The following is an 18,563-nucleotide window of genomic DNA, read 5'->3' as shown; positions in this document are numbered from 1 at the left end:
TTTAAAAGCAAAACCTAAAGAAAGGCAAAAGGGCAGAGCAGGATGTTAGCCACAAGAAGATGGAGATATTGTCTCCCTTGTACAGAAACTTATATTTCCTGATTGGAAAAGACCAATCTTAGAGCATAGCTAGCCTATAATGCTCATAATGTCAGGAAGACCCTGATCCAGGGCTGTGGCTGATCTCGGAATAATGAGAGATCCACCAATGAGGTCCCCTCCTCAACTCATGCCCACTGTACCTGCTGATTTCAATCTGACACATGGAATTTTGGGGAGCTTTCTTCTAGCCATGACTGACTGAGAGGTTTTGAATTTTCTGGTTGGTTTCAGAGTTGGAAGGATTGATAATAGAATAGAACAAGAACTGTATTTTCACACATAAGGATTGCTATATCTTTCCCTCCCCATGTTTTGTACTCCTTTCTTCCCTGGCAGCTTTTGAATAAAGTAGGAAGATGCTGTGAGCCACCAAGCAGAGAAAAAGGAGGCTGTTTTACTTCCCACTGTATCATCATGTGTCCCTGAATGCATGGAATCTCCTCTCTGTCTGTGTCTGTGTCTGTCTGTCTCTCTTTCTGTTTATTCTTCCTTGATCTTGGTTGAATGAATATTCTAGAAAAGTGCTCAGGCCACCAGTGAAACAGGGGGAATCTATCAGACTACCAGAGAGGTCCCAACAACAACTGGATTGGGGAATAGCAGCAGCCAAATCTAATGAGAAGCTTGTTTGCTGCAAATAGCCAGACTTGGCTTTAAGGTAAACTTGTTGGGGACTCTAAGGAGAGAGAAAAGGACTATCAGGATCCAGTAATCTTTTTACTTAAGAGTATTTTATTTATTTCCAGTTAATGTTTTCATCATTCATTTTTTTTAAGATTTTGAGCTCCAAATTTTTCTCCTCCATCCTTCCCCTCCCCCTCCCCAAGACAAAAAGCAATCTGATACAGGTTACACATGTATAGTCATGTTAAATATATTTCCACGTTAGTCATGTCATGAAAAAAGACTGAGAACAAAGAAGAAAATCCAGAAGAAAGGAAAAAATAAAAGACAAAATGAAAATAGTATTCTTCCATCTATGTTTAGACTCCATAGTTCCTTCCCTGGATGTGGTCACCATTTTCCATAATGAGTCCCTTGGAATTGTCTTGGACAGGATCCAGTAATCTTGAAATTGCCTCCAGTACCACATGTTCTCTATATGTGGGATGACCTAACATGGAATTTAATTTTAAGCCCATTCTCTGGGGATTCTGTGTATAGAAAGGGAGAGCACAGCATCAACTTAGAGGATGTTTCTGTAACTTCTGTCCTTGCTATACTTTCTCAGTAAATATTCTCCTATAATAAGCTGGTTAAATCAGGATTGAGGGAGTAGCCTAGATTGGGCCATAGGAGTGATAATCATAGAAATGGAACCCCACAGAGTTGTCCCAGAATCTAGAGTAAAGATTTTGTCATTTGCTGCTTTGGTACTCTTCTCACCAGTTGAAATAGGGGCTGAATGAGCCTGGAGTGGATGCCACATCATTTTATCACACCTGTCAAATGTTGGCACTTTTAACTCATTTTCTCTGTTTTGACTAAGTCTGTTCCTAACATCTCAGTGCTAAAAGTCATCTTAGCAGTGGAGCAAAGATTAGGCTTGGAGGTGGCAAATGACCAAATTGGGTAGGGTTACCAGAGGATCTTTATACCTGCCACTTTGAGGAGGCAATTAAAAAAAATGAATTTGAAATACTGAAACCATGGTTTCTTTATCTTCAAATTTTGTAATGAATCATAGGAACATGAGGTTGTGAAACCAAGACTCAAATATGATGCAGTCCTATCCCCATCATCTTACCTTTCTAGGCCTCAATTTTCTCATCTGCAAAGTAGGGTAATAATATTTATAAAAATTTTTAGGGTGGTTATAAGGAAAGAACTTTTAAAACCTTTTATTGCTTTATTGTTAGAAGTATTATTCTTGATTTATAGTTTATCCTTTCTTTGTCTTATAAACAAAGAACTCTTGGGATTTTAGGAAAAGAATTAAATTAGGTCACTTAAAAATCTCTGGACCTGAGAATTCATTCATAAAATCATCCATTCATCAACTCATTCTACTAGGATTTATTTTGTGCATAGAATAAAAACTTTAGGTTGAACTTGGTGCAGGTAGAAAGTATGCCAAGAACAAGAAAGAATAAACATAGAGGGGGAGAGACAGACAGAGACAAAGACAGAGACAGAGACAGAGAAAGGAGGCTATGGCCTTTGTGGTCTTCCTATTGTTTCAAAGGATACTATTTGAGTAGATATTATGTATTTTCTATGTGCCTAGCACTGTGCTGAGAGTACAAACAGAAAATAAATCTGATTTCTCCTCTGAAGCTTACAATATAGTTGGGTTGGGAAAGGGCAAGATAAGACATATACACTATTTAATTATGACCCAAGATAGAATATACTCTATGTAAAAGAGAGATAAAAGCAAAGTGTTATGTGAAATCTAAGGCTGAAAAGATAACTTTTAGCTAGTCTGAATCAGAGAAAGTTTCACAAAGGATATAGGCCCTGAGCTAGTCTAAGGAATTTCAAGAGCTCGAGAGGGTAAGAGCCTACTGTAGGGATAAGGAAGGGAAGGTCTTAGCACAGGTATGGAGGGATATAGGAAAGACAGAACAAGAAGTGGGGGAAGAGAATAGTCTGGGCTTACTGAAATGTAGCAGTGAGTTTATGATCTTATGAAATAATGTTGGAAAGATAGTTTGAAACCAGAAAGAGACCATTTCCTACCAGGTTTATGAGGAGATAGCTGCCAGGCTAGGTAGTTGGGTGCTGAGATAAATTAGAAGATTGTGTTTAGGATTAAGCTGAGGTTCAGACCAAGGGTGTTTTCTTTGCTGATTTGTTGTTTGGTTGTTTTGTTGTTGTTGTTGTTTTTTCATGGAGGATTGAAGTTCCAGGTAGGTGCTTCATATGTCCCACCTTCCCTAGACAGCTAGATGGAGCAGTGGTTAGAGGGCTGGACCTGGAAGAGGGAAGGAGATCTGAGTTTAAAAACTAGCTTTATCTTAGACACATATTAGTTATGTCTAGCTACGTGGGAAAGTCTCAACTTCTGTCTCAATTTTCTCACCCTCCAAAATAATAGTACCCACCTCTATGGTTATTATAAGGATACAATGTGATGATATTTGTAAAGTACTTATATAAATCTATTGTTATTGTTACTATTGTTCATTTCCTGGCCCTGAAACACTAAGTAAAAATTGTAAGTGAAATGTAGATAGCATTTTAATAGTTATAAAGTACTTCACATGAATTATCCTAGTAAGTCTGTTATTATATCACATTATTAATTACATGTGTGTCATATGGTATATATATATAATATTATACTATGTGTAATAAAACATATTAAGTCTATCATTCTCACTTTCAAGATGAGAATGGAAGGAATGCAAGGAAACTGAGGCTCAAACAGGTGAAGGGATTTGCCTAGATTCATCCTCCTAATACGTGTTAGAAATAGAATTTGAATTCAGGGCTTTCTGACTCTCATTCTACCACTCTATCCATCAAGGTATGCTGCCATTGACAAATTAAGAGTACAGGTCAGGACCATTCAAGAAAGTGAATTGGTCTATGCAGACTCTGGCTTTGTAAGTAATGCACTCAAAATAACTAGGGTACCCATACTGGGTCCCCCTTAAAGAGCTTACAGGCTGTAAGGTAATATATGTAAAATGCTATGCAAACCTTTTAATGCTGTCTAAATGTTAGCTGTTATTCATGTGAAAAAATTATTTTGGTTCCTTTAGAATTTATCTAAGCATCCTAAGACTTGGTGATCTCCTCTAATGGTTTCATGTAGGATCATAGGATTTAAAACTGGGAAGAACCCTCAAGATTATAAAAATAAAGACTCCTATTTCTTTAGCACTTTACAATAACCTTGGGAGGTAGGGACTGTATTATCATTTCATAAATAAGAAAATTTAGAAAGCCTAAGGTCACTCAGGACAGGGATTTAATCCTGACTTCAAGCCCAGTGTTCTTTCCCTGACAGCATCCTGCCTGTGGGCATTTGTCTAAATCCCAGGGGAAAAGAAGCTACTGCCTCTTATTCTAAAGATGTAGGTTTAGGCTTGGCACCTACTTCATGATAATGGATTCAATAACAAAAGCTAGCATTTAGATAGATCTTTAAGTTTATACTCTCTCTCTCTCTCTCTCTCTCTCTCTCTCTCTCTCTCTCTCTCTCTCTCTCCCCCTCCCTTTCCTTTTCTCTCTCTTCCTCCCCCTTCCCCTCCCTTTCCTTTCCTCCTCCTCCCTTTCCTTCCCTCCTTTCTTCTGTCTGTCTGTCTCTGTCTCTGTGTCTATTTCCCCCCATCCTCCCCTTCTCTTCATCTAGGCCTTCTTGATACTACAAAAATTTCTCCACAACTTTTCCTATGGTTAAAGGCCATTTTGTTTTTTGTCTAATCCCATGCAGATGACTTATGTACCTCTTTAAGAGACTATGTTCTATGAAGTCAAGAACTAGTATCTAAACTACATGGGAAATAAACATTTCCCAACCCTCACTGTAAGTGCTTTACAAACTGTAGGTTTTTCAGAATTCCCCCAAGCCTATGAAGTCTGAGAACAATTAGGGGACAAAGAATTAGAGGTATTGAAATTTTAGCTTGTGTAAAATCTTTTTCTGGTCTTTTTTGGGGAGAAAGGAGGGAAAGGAAGAAATAATGACAGGCTCTAAAAGCCTCTATTTCATGAATAGCATGGCAAGAGGGGTCACGAATTTTATTCCTGGACCCCTTTGATAGTTTGATAAAGTCTTCTCAAGAATATTTTTAAATAATTGAAGAAAATGCTCAATTTTAGTTCCAACCCAAGTTTCCAGGGACCTCCCCTTCCCAAATATGCATATATCTATATATACACACACACATATGCATATGTATACATATTTACATGTATATGTACACACATCTGTGTGTGTGTTTGGAGGGGGTAAAAATCTAAATCACCAACACCTTGGTGGGAGAACCCCCAAAGAGTGTGAGGTAAGGAACCCTTAAGGGGAAGTCCCAATCAAGGGAGATTAATTTGGGATAAGGAGACTCTCTTTGAAATTTAACCCTCCTCCCCCATCCTTCTTCCCTTCCTCCACCTACCCCCAGCTGAGTTAATGCACTTCATTGTGAATTCAATTCCTTTGCTTCCTCCTTGAATCAGATTGAGATCAGCCTAGTCTATGGTCCTGCGTAAAGCATTGAAATGGGAGAGATTTGAGCCGGGATAGGGGAAGCAAACAAGCACTGCACACCCGGGGGCAGTGAGCAAAGGGCAGCAGGAGGCAGGAAGACACCCCAGGTGGGCAGAGTCTACTGCAGACTACAGTTGAAAGCAGGTTTTTGATTCACAGGGTTCAAACAGCTAAGGAATTAGATTTTTCTTTTCATAAGTTATATATATATATTTCAAAACAATAGTATATATATGTATATATATATGTGTGTGTATATATGTATATATATACATATATGTATATATATATATATATATATATATATATACATATACATATATACATATATACAGATAGGCTACAGTCATATTATAAAGTGCTTTAAATGATGTCCAAGCATAGAGGCAAGAAGGGACCAAGAGACTCTTTAAAACCCGAGTTGTGTGACAAGGTCAGAACTTTGCTTTAAGAGGATCTTTGTAAAGCACTTAGCACAGTGGCTGGTACATCGTTGTTGAATGGTTGTTTCAGTCCTGTCCAGCTCTTCGTGACCCTATTTTTCTTAGCAAAGATATTGGGATGGTTGGCCATTTCTTCTCCAGCTCATTTTACAGATGAGGAAACTGAGACAAACATGCTAGCACATGTTGAGTTAGAATTGAGACATTCAGTTCAAAATATCCAACAAGTTTTTGGCAATGTGAGATTGGAATTGAGGAGACACATTAAATTTGGATATATTGATCTGGAAGTCATCTGCATATCGATGGTAAACTGAGCTTATGAGAACTGATGAGATCACTGAGGTAGAGATGTTGAAAGGTCCATAACAGAGGCTTGGTAAACACTCACAGTTAGGATGAACAGCATGGATGAGACAAAACAATGTTGTGTTGATTATCTCTAATTTCGTCTGTACATCTTGTTTGTAGTTATTTTCATGTCTGTGAGCTCTTTGAGAAGGACTGTCTTTTACCTTTCTTTGTATTTCTAGCATTTAACTCTGTGTCTGGCACATAGTAGATGCTTAGTAAATGCTTGTTGACCGACAGGAAACAGTGGCAAAAGCTATGTGGCTTTCTTATGGATGCATCCTTGATTAGTGAAACTAAGAAATCTTATGACAAATATCAAGTGGAGCCCTTTTGGTTAATGGCTTTGAAAACTTCTGTGGTTGTTGCTTCCATTTCACAAGAAGCAAAACAGGGCAAACCTCTTTTGTTCATGCTATCCACCCAGCTTCCTGTACAGTGTTTCCTGGAAAGAAGCATTTCTGAGGCCAGATTTCAGATAGTTCTGAAATTCCATCCTTCCTGAAGGCAGGGGCATGAACTAGATGACCCCTTGAAATCTTTTGTAATACAATGATCTTAAGTATGGGTAGCTTTGGTTTGTCACAAACCACATTATAAAAATTGGTCTATTATCAAAATTGGTCCACAATAGTGATACTGTTCAAATGACTTAGTTTCATAATATTTTCGATCACTAATTCCTAGAAGTATTTTGTTTTACTTGTCAAGAGTAGTAAACCTGGTGCCATTCATTCCTAGTGTCTGATTGAGGGTCGGGCCTACCAAAGTGATTGATCTTGACAATTGAATTCAATCTATAATTATCAATTGTCTCATCTATTCTTGTGTTGGGGTCTAGACTTCTGACTTCATTTGTGAAGGAAACTCAAGTATGAGAACTCTGTCCACCTTTGCAGATTTACTGCTGATCTATCTAATTGTACAGAATGTTGGGGTTTTTAACCTGGAGTCTGTGAATTAATTTTTAAAAATACTTCCAGATTTTAATAGAATTGGTTTCCTTTATACTACTATAATTTACTTTATGCATTTAAATTCATGATTCTATGGAAGAGACCTAGAGGCTTCACTAGATTGCCAAAGGAAGGAAAGAAACAAACATTAAGCACCTACCATGTACCAGGGCCTGTTTTTAGAGCTTTACAGATATTTCATTTGATCTTCACTACAGCCCTGGTCGGGAGGTGTTATCTCATTTTACAGTTGAGATTTATGGCAGGCAGAGGTTAAGTGACTAGTCCGAGATCGCACCAGTAATAAAGAAGTACCTGAGGCTAGTTTTTAATTCAGATCTTCCAGATTCCTGGTCTGAAGCTCTATTCCCCAGCCCCTTAGTTGAATCTAAAACCCAAACTAGGTTATAAACCCTGGTTTTAGAGGGGCTGGAGGCACTGAGAAGTTAAAATGACTCAGTATTGTGTCAGAAGCAGCTTTTTTTCCTGTACATTTTAAAAATGTATTTTTAAAACTATTTTTAAAATAGCTTTTTTATTTTTTAAATATATGCAAAGATCGTTTTCTACATTCACCCTTGCAAAATCTTGTGTTCCAATTTTTTCTAACTTCCTTTTCCCTCTAAACAGCAAGTGATCCAATATGTTAAATATGTGCAATTCTTTCACATATATTTTCACATTATGCTGCACAAGAAAAATCAAAAAGGGGGAAAAAAAGAAAACAAAAAGCAAGCCAACAGCAAAAAAAAAAAAAAAAAAAAAAAAAAAAAAGTGAAAATACCATGTTGTGATCCACATTGTTTCCACAGTCCTCTTTCTGGATGCAGATGGATCTCTCCATCACAAGTCTATTACAATTGGCCTCATTGCTGAAAAGAGCCACATCCATTAGAATTGATTATATAATTTTGTTGCTGTATATGTTTTCTTGGTTCTACTCAGTATCAGTTCATGTTAAGTCTTTCCAGGCCTTTCTGAAATCATCCTGCTGATTGTTTCTTATACAACAATAATATTCCATAACATTCATATGCCATAACTTATTCAATCATTCTCCAACTGATGGGCATCCACTCAGTTTCCAGTTCCAGAGGCATCTCTTGAAATCAGGCCTTTGGCTTCTGGGCAAATCTTCCTACTCACCACATAACAATGCTCCCAGCACCTGTCCCTACTCTGCCTAAGGTTATTCCTGTATATATTACAGCTTGCTAACATTTTGGAATTGAATGGAACTTTAACCTAAAACTCTCCCAAAGCCAAGACAAATCTCATTTTTTATCCCCTCCTCTCCCCTGCTCCCAAGACCCAAGTGCTTAGTAGTAGATGGAATAAGTTTGCATCATTTGTAAAGGAACTTTTCCAGGGATACTCCATTCTAGGGGAATTCCTTTTTTTCTTGATCTACAGAGATCAAGAAACAAGCTAAAATTTAATGCAGTCAATCAAATTTTTCTAGGTCTTCCATCAAAATTCTCCCCTGATAACTTGCTGTACCTAAAGAGGATTCTGGGCTCTTCCGGGTTTTGCCAAGGGCGTGCAAGTTCTGAAAGGTACTATCAAAACCGAACCGGCACAGGCCCCGAGACAAAGATCTCCTGAAGTCTGACTACTACTGATGAATTTCCGGAATGGGCCTCAGAAGTTCCATGAAAGCCTTTTTCCGAGGTGTAGGTGGGCTGCAAGCTACATCGGGTTACAGAACCACCGTCTGAGAGAAATCACAAATTTTTTATTGGCAGAGGGCCCTGGGATTTAGCCTTCATTGTCTGGGGACTTAGAGGCCATGAGTCCAGGCTCTCGTTTTACCGAGGAAAGAGCTGAGGCCGACAGACAAAGTGACTGACTTCCCCAGGAACACATGGATCTCGGTTTCCAAATCTGTAAAATGAAGGCTGACTTCTAAGGCTCCTTCCAATTCTAATCCTTAGGCATTAATACCAGCGGATCTCCAGCCTCCCTAACTAGTCGGAATTCTACCGCCCCGTTTTCAAGAATTTAAAAAGGGCCGTGATTTCCTCGGAGTGGAAGTTCCTTCATCTGTAAATGAAGGGGTTGGCCCCAGCTTTAAATCCTATAATCCGGTGCGGGAAGGTGTTATGTTATCAATCCCCTAGGTAGCGTCGCCGGGGACCAGCATTCTTAGGAGTTCTTTTGCTGCCGGCCCTCTTCATTTGCAACTTCCTTTTGAAATGAAATTGGGTGCTCAGTAGGTGGAAGCGGTCCTGGGCGGGCTAGAAAAAGAACCAGGCCCGAAGCCTACATCAAACAGCCCGGACTCGCCCAAGGCGCCTTTTTTTTCAGACTTCAGGGGGCCGCTTTTAGAATTCCAAGCTGCCATGCGGCCTTCCCGTGGGAAGGAGCGCGGTTCTTGGAGCCTCTCTTCACGGGGTCGGGCTCTCAAGACTTCCAGAATGTTGCCAGAAGTGACACCGGGGTGGGGCTGGGGGGGGGGGGCAAGGAAACAGTGTCTCAGCTGGCAGGAGCGTGATTTGGGTCTCGTCCTGGGGACAGCCCCGGTGAAAGCCGGGCGCCCGGGCTGTCAGCGGCGGGTCCGCCCGGAGGATCTTTCGCTTTTGGCCCTCGCCGTCCCGGGGCCAGCACCTGGGATCTGGCCGCAGGCCGGGCCGCGGCAAGCAGCGACTGCTCCTCCGGCAGAATTCCCCAGGCATGGAGCGGGCTGCCCGGCTCGGCGGGGGGAGGGAGTATCGGTGTGGGGGGAGCTACGTCACCGGGTTCCATTCAGCGCGCGCGAACTCAGCCCGGCAGCGACAATCGCCCGAAGGAGCTAGGGCTGGTGCGATTCCGCCAGGCTGGGGAACCAGGGGAAGGCGGAGGGAAGAGGAGTCGAGGGGTGAGGGTGGGGGGTGGAGGAGAGCCAGGAGGACGTCGCTGATTGGGTGCGGGGAACAGGACGTCACCACGTTCCAGAGCTCGTTCTCATCTCCTAGCTACATTCCCCATCCTTTTTTTTTTTTTTTTTTTTTTTTTTTTTTTTGTGCTGCGTTTCCTCGAGGGCTCCCCCATCTCCTCCTCCCCCTTTTTTCTTTCCTAGTTATCTCCGGACTCCCGTGCGCGCGCACCGGCCTTTCGCGCTCCCGGGGAGGCGGCTGGCGCGCGCATTGCCCGTCCCACCCCAGCCCCAGCCCCTGCCCCTCCCTCCCCTTCTCCCCCGCAGCCCAGCACTGAGGGGATTTGAAAAGCCCGGTCCGCCTGCAGCGCCAGGCTGGCAGCCAATCAGAGGCGCGCACTTTTCCCGCTGCTTCTCTCTCTGCGGCAGCCGCAGGGCGAGGAGCGGGAGGCGGGGTCGGCGCCGGCGCGCGCGGAGCAGCCTCAGCCTCGGCCGGCGAGCCGCTTCTCCCCCCCCCTCCCGCCCCCCCCAACCACCCACCCACCCCCTCGGAGCGCCCGCCGCCTCCGCCGCCGCCGCCAGTCCCCCTCCCTCCTCCCTCCCCCGCCCCCGCCCCGTCCGTCCGTCTGTCGGTGCCGACCCCTGCAGGAGCCGCCGCTGCCGCCGCCGCTCTCCTTCCAGCCGACTGCCCGGGAGCCTGGGCTCCCCTCCCTCCCGCGGAGCCGCCGCCTTACAGCGAAGCCGCCCCCTCAGAGGATGCGACACGGCACAGGTCATTGAAAACCCCGCACCCTGGCCTTGGGCCTCCAGCTCTAGTCACCCCCTCCTCACCACCCCCCCCCCGGCCTAACCGACTTCCCCAACCGCCGCGGGCCGGGCAACGGCGGGCGCGCGGGGCGGAGCGGGGGGAAGGGGCCGGCGGGCGCGCTGGGGGTTCCCGGCGCTGGGGTGGGGGCCGGGGTTGAATCTTCGGGGCCTGGCAAGGGGCGGGTAGGTAGTGAGGGGTCGGGGGTGGGGGCAGGCTGTGATCCCACCCTCCCCTTCTTCCCTCCTAGCCACCCCTTCATCCCTCCCTTCTCTTCCTCCCTTTCTCTCCCCACTCCCCCCCTCGCCCTGCTGTTCCCCCCCCCCCCCACAGTCCCCAGCCTCCTTCTTGGGGAGGCTGGCGGAGTCCCTCTATCTGCCAGCAAAATCCCGAAGCGGCTGTAGGTTGTGCCTGGAGTTGCCCTTGCCTCCCCTCCCCCCCTCCCCCCCATCTCTCGAAGGGCTGGGGCAGAGATTGGGGGAGCAGCTGTGGGACCCAGCGGCAGTGCCCCCACCCCCACCCGCTAGCGGGCTGCTTGTGCACACGCCATGTACCGATATCTCTGCGGGTGTGGGGAGGGGGCTTAGATGCCTTTCTCCTCCCCACCCCCCATGAAGCGGTATGGAATTGGGGAGGGGGGTGGTTAGGACGTGGTGGAGGACGGTCACTTCCCCCTTCCCAGAGTTGCCCCAAGGAGGGCGCGCACACATGCTGGCGGAAAAAAAAAAAAGCCCTAGGTTAAATGAAATGATGAGGGTAGGTAATTTTCCTGCGCCCCCCCCCCCTTTCCCCAGCCGCACCTCTCCTGCCCACCCTCCCCCGGCGCTTTGTATGACCCTTTCTTATATTTATTGCTATAAATGAACTGGTTCCAGGGAGCTCGGGTGCTGCCTTTTTCTAGTGGATGAGATTGGGGATGATCTGGCAGCAGTCAGGGAAAATGTAATTCTCTAATTCTCGAAGCCTGTATAGAAGAAGGGGGGTGGGGTGGGGAAGCAGCCATGTTAGATCCAGATCCTTTATCCCTACACCAAACGAGGGGATGATCCTCCACTTAAAGCCTCAATTTCGGCCCGGCTGCACCTGTGTCACTCAGAACCACGAGCTGAAGGGTGTGGGTGACAGAAGGATCTGAACCGCTTCTAGTGTGTGTGTGATTTACTGACCTTTATTTCTAACAATGATACTGGGGGTAGCAAGCTGGAGAGCTCTGCAGGTATGAGACCGATTTCCAAATCCTTCTAGGTAGTTGTTCCTTGGCCTGAATGATAACTTGTCTTTCTTCTTTGAGTAAGGAATAAGTAAAGAGCCGAATCAAATCATCGTTGAACAAGAATACATACGATTCTTAATGTCTATTAAAAAAGCACATCCTAATTTTAAAAATCTACATAAACACATTTTGCTGGTTCTAAATGAGCCTAGAAGAGAATGAGAGGTTTGTTTCCTGAATCTATTTGGCTTTGCCATTCGTGTTTAGTTTTATAGCCATTTGTCGTCTGAAGGGGGAGTTAAGGGCTGCTGCTTCTGCTGAGCATTTTAATTCACAGGAAAAGAAAATAAAGCAGGGTTTTGAGAGATTTCTAGTGCACAGGCCTTGGAAGTTTTGAGAATAGCTTGTCATATGTAGTACAAAGTCAGGTGGGGTATTAGGTAGCATTTTTGTTTTTACCTTCAAAGTGTAGCTTGAGGCTCTTCCTTTGTCAAACTGAAGTTAGCAAATACTGACTAGTTAAATTTTTCTGACCTGTTGGCTGTTAAATAAATGTCATTTTTTTATTATTTTGAAAAGTTATAAATGTGCTCCATTAGTTTAAGGGATCTTTTTATCTAATTACAGAAATTGTATTTTGATTCTGCAGAAATTAGTACTGCTGAATCAAGATACTAAAAAGGTATATCTGGTTATGTTTGACTGAAAGACTGAGAATAATCATGTACAGTATTGTCATCAAAATATGTTAAAATATTCGTATTTTGATATGCCATTTGTATTGAAACACAATGTAAAGGGTGAAGTACATTTGGTAACTTAGTAATTTAGCCTATTGACATTTAGGCTTTGGGGGCATTGTGATATAAAAACACAATTTGGGTAGGTTGGTGTGGTTGCATTCAAACATGGCTCATTTCATTCAGTTAATTAAGATTACAGTTTATTGCTCTGATATAAAGTGAGTTTGCAGATGAATTCAGGTGACAGACCCAGGGAAAGAACTACTTCAATACTGATAAGGAATTCTCATGACCTTATTTAAAGAGCTGTTAAACTGAAAGTGATGTGTATTTCTCTTTAATTGCTATTCATGACCAAATCTAGAATGTGGCTGTTTAGATACATTTAAGGTATTCTTTTGTTTCTACACAGTGCATATTCATGACTTAAAAGGAATATACTGTCCTTATTATGAAATTTAAAAATTATATCCTTTATTATATAGTGATAGTAGCTACAAATTACAATTGGAAACAAAAAGGATTACCATAGCTTTGAGTCATTTCCTCTTCTTTTTTTCCATTTTAATATTTGCACAGCACATATTTTAGGTTGAGGATAGCAATAAGAGCATAGAAAATTGTGAAATTGTTGCATAATTTTTATAAGGAGCATATATTCAATAATAAATCTTTCAGTAGCATTTTCATGCTTTCTTGTAGGCTAGGTTGATACCTAATTATAAAAGTAAACATAAAATGTATATACTCTTCCCTTTAAAGAATGTGAGGAAATCCTAGAATGATTTGCAGATGGTCTTCATGCTTGAACTTTGATTTTCTTTTTAACCACTGAGGGGAGAACTCTAACTTTATAAAAACATATTGGGCCAAGAAGAAACAACACGTTTTGAACTGAAGTTTTAACTAAAGTATGAGGTTTTTGTTTTGTTTTGTTTTGTTTTTTAGTTGATTAAAATAGATAAGCATGTATATCTAGTTTACAGAATGCATTTCTTCCAACCCATACGCTGCAGTAATTCTTTCTATTACAGGATCTACCCTGTCAGATGTTAGTCTTTGCTTAAAGAATTCTAGTGAGGGGGAATCCACTGCTTCCATCCATGCCACATTTGTATAGGTGTAATTGCTAAAGGCCTTTTTCATTGTCAAATTTTGTCTTTTCGCTTTATCTCGTTACATAGGTGGTACTCAGTTTTCTCCTCAGGGGCCAACTTGGACAATGCTGTCCCTTTATGTCTCCTGATAATTACTCTTTCTGAAGGCTGAACAATCCTATTTGCTTTACCTGATCTTAATATGACATAATCTTGGCCCCTTCACCATCTTAGTTGTTTTCTGAATATTCTGCCAATAAACAGGCTTTATAAAATGAGGTTCCTAAAATGGAATACAATATTTAACATATAATCTGACCAAGACAGAAGAATAGGTCTCTGACACCTAGTAGTTTATATCATTGCCTTTTTCTAAGCCTCCTTTACTGCATTTGTAAAATGACAATAATAGTACTTTATGATGGCCCAGTTAGATAATGTATGTAAACTGTTTTGTAAATCTTAAAGGTATTAATAGATGTCAGTGGTTATTACTACTATCAATTCCTACTGATGATTCTTCTTAAGCTTGCAGTCTGCTTCCCAGGTATTTTAAAGACAAATTATCCATTGTTGTTCAGTTATTCATATCCAACTGTTCCTGACCCCTTTGGGGGTTTTCTTGGCAATAATATTGCAGTGATTTGCCATTTTTCTCTCCATCTCATTTTATAGATGAGAAAACTGAAGCAAACAGGATTAAGTGACTTGCTCACGATCATACAGTTAGCATCTATGGTCAAATTCCAACTCATGTCTTTCTGACTGTAGTAGGTCCATAATTATCTCCTGTGCCACCCAGCTGTGAAAGGATCAGTGTCTTCTACTATCTTGTAGAGTTGTTTTTTTGAACTTGAGTACATGACTTATGTTTATCCCTATTACAGTTTCCCCCTAACCCAACCCAAAAAGCACTTTCTTGCAATAAGTAGTTAAGCTGTGCCAACCAAGGCAATGCAGACACCGATAGTGTAATGTGTAACACCCTTGGTTTCCTTTGACACCCACTAACAAAGGGAAGTAGATATTTCCTTTGTCCCTTCTTCAACACTTAATTCACTTCATGGCACATAGTAAGCATTTGATAAATGTTTGTTGACTGACTAGCCTTCTACAGGGTCAAAACTGGGTTTTTATAATTGCTTAGCATTTGGCTTCATTTTCATATATATTTTTTCCTTTTTATATTGTCACTTTGTATACATTGCTTTTATAGGCTTCACTCCAATTATCTTGGTAGGCCTATTAATTCTTTAGGTTTGATCATGTAGCTGGTTTTGAATAGACTCAATTGTATCATCCAGCCTCTGTTTCTCCATGTTTTCCACAAGAGAAGGAAAAAATGTAAAATGTTTTGCTAAAATATCAGATGTTTTTTAAGTTAAGGCTTGATGCTGCAGAAAGACTTTGGGGAAATGTGTAAATTTAAAATGTCTTTTGACATACCTCTCCAATAGGTCTAGGGATGGGTAGAGGACTTAATGATTTCATCATTATTGTGAATTCTTAAAAGAGCTGCCTGGGACTTTGGGAGTTAAGTGGAACGTCCAAGGTCACACGGTTGGTACATAGTAAGGGAGGGACTTGAGCCTTTTATCCGCCAGGCTAATAGTAACTCTAATAATTGGCAGACTGGGAACCACTCTTGACAAAACTATGATGGCTTCTGTGGTTTTTTTACTTATCTAGACATTAAGTAAAAATACCGTTAATTATGTTGTGTTGTATTTTGTCAAGAGTTATTTCCAGTTTCTGGAGTGGTATGGAAACCAGGACCAATAGGAATGGAATGCCATAGTGCACTTGGTGCTAGTAGTTAAAGACCCAGAAGGATAAATAAATTTCTATAATTTATATAGGCTTACTAATCAAATTAGGTGCATAGTTCTTTTAAGTTAATATGCTTTACTTAAGTTATTTTATTTGTTCTTCTCCATAAGTTAGGTGTGGTTATCTGTTTTGCAAATAATGAAACAAATTTGAGAGTGTTTAGTCCAGTGTCACAGAGCTAGTAGGCATCTGAGATAGAATTTTAACTCAGGTCTTTGTTACTTACAAGTCTAGTATACTACCTTAAATCATAAATTGAATAAGACCTATTCAAGTGTTGAAGATTTCTCTTAAAACTATTTAAAAACTTTAAAATGTGTTCATAAGAGATAAATTGTAAACTGATGGTTTAGGCTTCATAACTCTGAAATATAAGTAATAATTTACTTTTAGGATTAAAACTACTCATAACAGAATAGAAAATACTCTTAAGTAAAAAGTTGTGAGTCAATGTGTAGTTTATACAAATGCTGCCAAGAAAGTGATCCAAACATTTTGTTGCCTACATTTGATCTGGAAGGGTATCTTACTCAAATGAAACCTTTAAATTTGATGACTTGAGAGCATGACTTGAAGGAGTTTGGTTTTATAATAAGCATATGTTTATTTTTATGTTTAAATCTACTTAGAGTACATAGAATTACAATTTAGGACAAATGTATTAATAGTTATATATTTCAGGATTATGTTCATATAATGTATAAATGCAGAATAAAGTGAATTAGAATAGAAGCCCTTTTAATAAAAGCAATTTTATAACAAGGAAAAAAACTTGAAAATAAGTAATTTATATGGCATTTTTAAAGCTTACAAGGTGTAATTTATGGTGTAATGTGGTAGAGGAAGAAAAAGAGAAGCAGATATTGTAATTGCTCATGGTCTTAGAAGGCTAGAATTTGGACCTAAGACTTCTGACTTGGAAGTACAACAGGCTCTTCATTATTGCAGTGTCTAATCCAGTCCTTTAATTGTGCCGATGATGGAAACTCCTCAAGTTTGTCTCCTTTTTACAGAAAAGAACATTTCTAGCCTTTAGGGGTTCAGTGATTAATGTGGTCATGTGTCACATAGTAATGGTGGCAATCTAAACAGTTCTCCAGATGTCTTTCCAATGCCACTTTGTTTTATTATCAAATCAAGAGTATGAAAAGAATAGTTAGAAAAATACTGAGAAATTATTTTATGTAGATAATACTCAACTTCTCATATTCTTTTTTTCCCCCTCCTATACAATTGGGTTTGATTAAATTTCTTTTCTTTTTTTATAAAACCAACTTAGTTTTATTTATTAATTCAATCTTTTTTTTACTTTCAATATTACTATTTCTCCTTATAATTTTAAAACTTCAAGTTTAGTATTTGATTAGGAGTTTTAAATTTGATCTTTTTCTAGCTTTTTAAGTTGCAAGCCCAATTCTTTTCTTTTCTTTTCTTTTTTTTTTAATCCTTGAGATCCTTAGCAATTGCCTTATTGGCCAAACAAAAAAATGAGATTATTTTACATGGACAACTTGACGGTTTGCATTTAACTCTTTGTTTTACCATTATAAGTTTTGGAGGAGTTGATTACTTTTAATGAAATTTATTATGCTGATTAAGAATACCAGGAATCAACTCTAAATCAGATTTATAGTTCAGATATCTATTTTGAAGTGATATAGTAGTGGACAAATTTTCAAATGCCTGTACTTTTTATGTTCTTATTGAAATAGATGAGATGTATTTCTTTATGAAATTAATTAATATACTTCACGTAGTTGCTAATGCTTGCTAGCTGGCATTCAATAAAGACTTGATAATTTTGTATTTCTAAAATCATATTAAGATACAACATGGACATTAATATCTTCTCAGTTTCTCTATCTCAAGGTCAGTATATGTAGTGTTGTAGGTACTAACATAATCAGTGAATGGTGAAGAGCAAGACTGGATGTAATATTAAAGATTTAGAGGTAAAAATGTCCTTAGAGATCATCTAGTCCCCATCTCCTTTTATAGGGGAGGAAACTAAATTCCTAAGGCCAAAATTGCCTAAGATCATTCAGGTTAGTAAGTGACAGAGAGGTGTAGGATTCAAACCTATCTTCTAACTTTAACTCCTCCCCCCCCTTTTTTTTTTTTAATGATACCACTCTGCCTTGTTAGTTATCTTCAGATTTCAGTATCTTTATATTTGGAATCATAGAAACCAATTGACACATGGAATCAAATTTAATTTAAATTTAAACATTTTGGTAGTTGAATATAATATTTTAACTTTATTTTTTATCAAGTCATTAAAAATTCAAGATAGAAACTTGATAAAAGTACTTCAGGAAAATCAATTTTCAATGATAGTTGACCAAGAAAATTCACCAATTATCAATAGTATATTATGGGAAATAGCATGTGTTTTTCCCTAACTTTGTAAGTGGTATGATTTGTTCCATATTTTAAAAAGGCAATTCTTAGTTCATTACATAACTTTAATTTTCAGTTCCTCCAAAGCCATTTTAGTTGCTTAAGTTGGGAGCATGTTTATGTGGATGAACATTAAATTTTTCTTGAGCACCATATAAAGGGAACAATCAAAATCTCTCAGAATTAAGAGATTTCAGAGGCTATTCCAAAGATTTTCTCCACAATGGGCTGCTTTTTGGCCAGCAACACTCCAAAGTATGGCCAGAACCCGATTAAAATGTGATTAGGAAATATTTAAATAAAAATATTGTAGAACACAAATAATGATAATATGTATTTTTCAAGCCTATCTAACAAGAAGTCTTCCAGCTTCTAGATAAATACTTTAAAAAATGTTTATTTTTAACAATTCATTTTTTTAATTGAGTTCTTGATTTTCTATTTCCTTCCTATCCCTTCCTTACTCATTGAGAAGGCAAGAAATGCAGTATCAGTTAGACATGTGAAATCATAAGAACATTTATGAGTACCTTCAATCAAATAAATTCATGTTTCCCTCCCTCAAATCCACTTCTTTTGTAAAACTCCATTTTTGTTGAGAATTCTATCAT

The 18,563-nt window shown here is 40.0% G+C and overlaps 1 protein-coding gene across 6 annotated transcripts in view; it reads left to right on the top strand.

The window, feature by feature from the left end:
- The window catches only part of NSD2 (nuclear receptor binding SET domain protein 2), a 165,966-nt gene that overhangs the window by 26,044 nt on the left and 121,359 nt on the right, over positions 1–18,563 (top strand). For 3 of the 6 annotated variants that reach the window (XM_074272560.1, XM_074272556.1, XM_074272561.1), the window contains exon 1: positions 10,286–10,636. The exons of 2 other annotated variants lie outside the window; for them this stretch is intronic. The gene's annotated coding sequence lies outside the window, so the exon portion shown is untranslated. Of the gene's footprint in view, positions 1–10,285; positions 10,637–11,864; positions 11,886–18,563 lie in introns of those variants that run through there. One more of the 6 variants, XM_074272559.1, reaches the window with a different exon arrangement.

This window comes from Sminthopsis crassicaudata, chromosome 6 (assembly GCF_048593235.1).
Source record: "Sminthopsis crassicaudata isolate SCR6 chromosome 6, ASM4859323v1, whole genome shotgun sequence".
Taxonomy (NCBI): domain Eukaryota; kingdom Metazoa; phylum Chordata; class Mammalia; order Dasyuromorphia; family Dasyuridae; genus Sminthopsis; species Sminthopsis crassicaudata.
This window is presented reverse-complemented; position numbering and strand designations above follow the sequence as displayed.